We start from the raw sequence: 5619 nt of genomic DNA, 5'->3' as shown, positions 1-5619 counted from the left end.
GATCAAAAGTCTCATAACAGTAATACAATACTGCACATACCAGTCATAATACAGAGGACTCCCAGTGGAATTGTTATGTACACCGCTCCGTAAGTTTGTGTCCAGCTTCACTCTATTGGATTCCCACCGGAGATCCTTGCCAAGATCCTGCTATGGTGTAATCAATGGCTTATGAGTCTGATTTACTTGTATCGTAAGTGATGTGTTTTAATAGCTGGCTTAGGATTCTCATTTCGCTGATGATAAGTAAAGAAAAAGGGCAAGGACTCATCCATATGGGCCACCTCTATTGGTTTTGAATAAAAAGACTCCTCCTGGTCCTATCGAACCAGCTTCTTCAATCCTAGCTTCATGAGGGAGCCTCCTTTTTTTGACATTTACAAAGGTATTCAGACAAGGAAGGCTGTTAAGCATGCAGACTGATTCTCTTTTCTTACGTGAATTAGATACTACTGAAATGCAGTTGAACTCCTAAGAATAAGGTAAGAAAGATTACTTACTATAGGCAAGAAAGAATTGAACCTAAGGCTTGCCCCCGAAACATTTGGAAGAAATGCTGCTTTAGATCCTAAAGGGCGGTCTATTTTTTTCTCTTTCTAAAAGAGCGAAAGTTGACTACGGGTGCTCTTTAGGCTGTGCCGGGCTGTGCACTTCACATCAAGGTGACAGGATTCGAACCTATGGCCCTCTGTACCCAAAACAGATGCGCTGACCAGACTGCGCTACACCTCGTCTCACCCCCCTCAGCATATAGATCCACCCGATCGATGAAGACTCGAACCGAACTCGCCCATCCTTTTGGGCATAGGGACGCGAGAACCAATCCGAGTAATCAACCGCTTTTTTTAGAAAATATGCCTCCAGCAAGATAGGGCGACGCCAAAAAGCCGTATAGTGCAGGAGCGCTCACATTTTTTTTTGCTTCCTCTTTCACTTGAATTAAAAAAAATCCGGCTCGCTCCCGGCTACCTGTCCTTTGGACCCAAAGCCCGCTTAGAAGTGGATTCGAACCACTGACACAAGGATTTTCAGTCCTTTGCTCTAACCAGCTGAGCTACCTGAACCACTTTCCTAAATGATGTTTTCTTCATCGAATAGCGCCCTACCTTACTGACCACTTGACTAGTAAGGGAAAAGCCCTTGACTAAGAACTTCAAAGAAAGGGCTTTTTTCGTTCGTCAAGCTTTCGAGCAGCTCTTTCAACTGCCGCCTAATCTCCTCTCCCAACATGCTCAAGAACCGAGAGCCGCCCAGGGACTGCCGGAGGGAGCTTGCTTATAAAAAGAAGATAGGCCGGTCAAAACAACGCGCAACGGGCTCTCCGCTCACTAAGTAGTGCTTTTCTGTCCTCCGGGGGACTCCACCAACACACACCAAGAGGTTCTCTCTCTCACGTAATTTCGCCCGCCCGTTCCACTTCCGTGCCGGAGGAAATGGGATTCGAACCTACCTTTATTCAGATAAACTGATCGCTCTACCAACTAGCCTTCTGGGTGGGCTTAAGACACGGATTTGCTAGATCTATATACAACCTTCTTGTATCATGGGTTTTCATCCAATAAGAGCTACATAACCATGTAGCGTTGGGCTTAACCGAGACCAGACATCTGCTTTTACTGCCATTGGTTTTGTTCGTCGTGACGAAGTGACTGCCTCACACCACATTTAAGAATTGGCGCCGCACCCTAACCCTCTGGTCACTTCACTTGGCTTTCATGCCTGACTTGTTGTTATTTATACCCCGGTTTCTAACGGTTCACTTCGCTAGCTGCGGTCCCCTACTTCGGTGACCCTTTCCTTGCGGCTTGGCTTGCTTGCTCGCTAATCATTGGCTTTAGACAGCGATTTCTTTGATGTCTGTAGGATGAGAGTTCTTGCTTCATCCGTAGTTCTGCTGATTTAGGAGTAGGTCTTGGCTCTGAAGGCTTTTCTTCTCGATGCTTTGTCCTCTAGTCCCGCTTATTCTAAGTCTATGGTAGAGCTAGAGTCCGGGAAGGTTCTCCATGACAGACGAGAAAGGTTTTTTGGTCCCTTAGTAGTAATAGTAGTTACTCCCAGCCCCTTTCCTTTACAGAAGAACAAAAAAGTTTATTAGTTGCATCCGAGGTTAAAAGCCCTGCTCATAGAAGGGATGGAGACAGCTACTTTTAGAATGAGAGAGGCATGGACCAATGCAATGGTGTCAAAAAAAAGGCATTTCTTTTGTCCAATCCAATCACAGCTTATTCCGCCTACACCTTCTTTGCCGAAAGCCCTTGTCTGTGGCTATCTTCTACATTCTCTGCCATCTTCCGTCATCCCCTTGATCGACTGTCCCTAAAGCAAAGAGCCAATGCCAGCGACTCTTCTAAGCCATAAAGCTATGGGCTAAGCGGGTGTCGAACTCATACCTTCTACGCTCCGTTCCTGGGATTGGCTAATGCCTTTCTCTTTCCGAGAGGATATCCCGGTTCGTGCCACTTTCACGGCGGGATTTTTTTCCATTTTCTTCGCTCGATAAAGGGCTAGGCTAAACCTAAGGATTTCAAACCTTACCTTAGGCTTACGACTGCTTCGAGAGCATCTAGAGCAGGCCATTCCCCTATCTGTGAATTTCTGATTCAACTCGATCAGTCACCTGAGAAAAATCACACTATTGATAAATAGTAAGTTAGCAACTCATGAATGGAATAAGAGAATAAAGACGAGCTGGATTGACTTACGGAAAAGCTTGGAAACGAAGTAACTTATCAATCGATAACTATATGCGTTACACAACTTCGATTTTCAACAATGGAATAAAAACCTTCAAATTAGAAGTCGAGAGACAAAGAATTTCGAATGGAATGAATTCGTATTCGTTACTGTCCAATTTATGTTATTTGTCGAGATTGGTCTGTCAGAACCATCGAGTCTTCGTCTCACTCGTATCAAATCCTAGCTACTCTAATGCTCGTGCAATTTAGCTTCTAAACCTCATGAACTCAAACTCATTAGTTCGCTCTGGATCTTCTCAATTCATCTTTCAGCTTCATTGCTCTAAAAGCAAGCCTTGAATTCATTTCGAAATTGCTTAACTTAATGGGAGAGAACACCGGGCTTGGTTCCGTACTCCCTCAATCCAAGAAGGAACTCCACAAGCAAGGAACCCTTACTTTCCGAGCATATTAGCGAAAAGGCTCATACAGAGGGAGGCCAAAAGCTTTCTTTATTTGTTAGCTTCCCGAAGAGAGGAGATGCGTCTTCGAATCAACCCTTGAACCTAACCCTCGGAAGGATGGTCTTGGCTTATTCCCCGATCGGATTGAATGGACAACTGGTGACCTCGGGTGAGGGGCACGAAGGGAAGGGTATAATCCGTCTTGCTTTCCAGTCTCACCCAAGAGTCCCCGAAAGGGCCACTTGTAAGTAAGACTCTATCTTATCTTCTATTACTATACTATTTTATTAATTGATGTATGTAGTTTCATATAATAGAATAATTACGGGAATGGAATTCAGGCTGAAAAGCGCGAGACACAGAGTAAGGGGTTTACAGAAAGTGGAATGGATAAAGAGAAGAGGTCGACTAGGGCGCCAACTAAGGGCAAAAGAGACACAGAACCACCAGCGGCTCCACCGAGTTTCCCCGGTAGCCTACCAGTGATAACTACTAGGCGGTAAGGGATCTAGTCGAATTCAAGCAAAAGAATACGTCGAACCCATGCATGCTACAAGAAAGCTTGTATTTCCGTCTGGTCCAATAGATGTAACTGGCACCTTTCAGGTCGAGTCTGAAGCCATCTCTCATGCCGGACGCTTCCTCTTTTGTGCTATTCCTCATCTTGAAATCCATGCTGAACACATGGAATTCGATGCTTTACTTCCTCATTCTAAGTCCATGTGGACCTCCAAGGAACGTCAGCCAGAAAAAGGTTCAGCACGACCCTGGTTCAGGTGGAAATACTTTCAAACTACGCATCCACTCACACTAGGATCGTCAAAGTGAAGAAAGCTTCTTTTCAGCCTTGTTCTCTGTTTCGTGGTCAAAGTTCGGAGCTGCGGAAATCTTGCCTCCTGTTCATAGGGAAGATCCTTGTGTGCTGGTATCAACCGAGAAAGAAAATATCGAGCTTGAGAGCTCCCCTATTTGAATGCAAGGACCGACTCCGGTTGGTGCGCAACCATGCCTGTTGTTGTGTGTGATGCGAGGTTATGCAAATAAAGAAAGAGGACTTATAACACTATAATAGATTCAGGGCCTAGGGTCCCATACCCGGGATAAGACTCACTGCAATTGTCTATCTCAAGTCCTTTATCGAATGAAAAGTCCTCATCCTCAAGGAAGGAAATAAAAAAAAGGAGTGAACCTTAGCTAGGTTGGCTCCTAGGCTAAAGCAACTGTACAACAGGCGATGCCTCGCAGCGGTGACCAACAAAGCATTATTGAAAGAAGACAACAATCGTCCGGTGGAGTAGCCCTTTAGTAGACCTACCCTCAGCCTCTCTACTCATACAGAGGGAGGGGACAGAGACGGATGCTACTACCAATACCAGGTACCGGGTGAATCATACATATCTAGCTGGAACCCTTATCCTCATTTCAAGTCGAATCCGAGGCTTGGCACCTTTAGTTATCGAGATATCCACTTGGTGATTGAATTCTAATTTGTTGTTTTCAACTAGAAATGGAACTACTAATACATCTGCTCTCAAAGTCTCACAGGGAGTCATTCAGATTGGCCAATCTTCCTTACTCAAATGGCACTGGAACTTCAGCTGCCAAAGGAAACAAATGCTCAACACATGCCTCCTATTGGAGAAGCTTCTTTCATTCATTTCCCTTACCAGCCGGGACATCTGCTCCTAAAATGGTAACTTCACTCTGCCCCTCAAGCTCCGTTTGGTTCATCATGTGGACAATTCCTCCACAATCAATCTTCTTGTCTGGAAATGCATGCTTTTATGAAGGGGTTATTTACCCCGTGGCTTACCCGCATTTCTCTTGGTATACCTACCTGTGTGCCTCCTAATTCCGTGAAGTCCTTGGAGCATGTGCGATTTATTCAGCGGACGATCAGGCGAGATGCTAATTGGAGAAGGACTAACCGGACCAGCCTTCCCGGAAAGCACGAGCATACAGATTCGAAGTGTTCGTTCGGAGATTCCACTAGACCTTTTTTTCACTCGGGAAAGCCACTCTAGCCTATACTCTTTGTCTTGAATCACAGAGGAAGGACAACAACTATCAAAACTGGAAATGCGCCTGGAACCACACTCTATGGCACACACCCCTAGTTGTAGTAGACGAAGATGGTCACCTAGGATAGGCAGACAAACCTGAACCTTAGAAAGTTGCCGGTAGAGACGCTACGGGAGAACCGCCTAGGATGGCAGACTCGATCATCTCTTTAAAAAATGTGGGTTTGTTCATTTCGAATCGGTCAAGGGTTCAGACAGGAGATGTGCTTTAGCAAAAGAAGCTTGGGCACATCCTCCAATCAAGCTAAAAGGACTATCTAAAGTGTGGGCACCAGATCCACTCAGTGAGGCCGGGAAAGACTTTTCGTCCGATATAGTAGTGTTTCAGACTTCAGCTGTGGGATAGACTCCTTCAAATGGAAAGATAGGTTATATATAAAGAATTAGCCAGTACAAGCT

General features: G+C 45.2%; 2 non-coding genes across 2 annotated transcripts; both read right to left on the bottom strand.

Annotated features, from left to right (window-relative positions):
- Positions 1-657: 657 nt before the first annotated feature.
- trnP-TGG lies at positions 658-732 on the bottom strand. Its single transcript has one exon. It is a non-coding gene; the product is annotated as a tRNA-Pro (tRNA).
- A 258-nt stretch (positions 733-990) lies between these two features.
- trnF-GAA lies at positions 991-1064 on the bottom strand. Its single transcript has one exon. It is a non-coding gene; the product is annotated as a tRNA-Phe (tRNA).
- Between the last annotated feature and the right edge of the window lie 4555 nt (positions 1065-5619).

Source organism: Vigna radiata, mitochondrion (assembly GCF_000741045.1).
Source record: "Vigna radiata mitochondrion, complete genome".
Lineage (NCBI taxonomy): Eukaryota > Viridiplantae > Streptophyta > Magnoliopsida > Fabales > Fabaceae > Vigna > Vigna radiata.
Note: the sequence above shows the minus strand (reverse complement) of the source record. Positions and strands in the feature narration are given on the sequence as shown.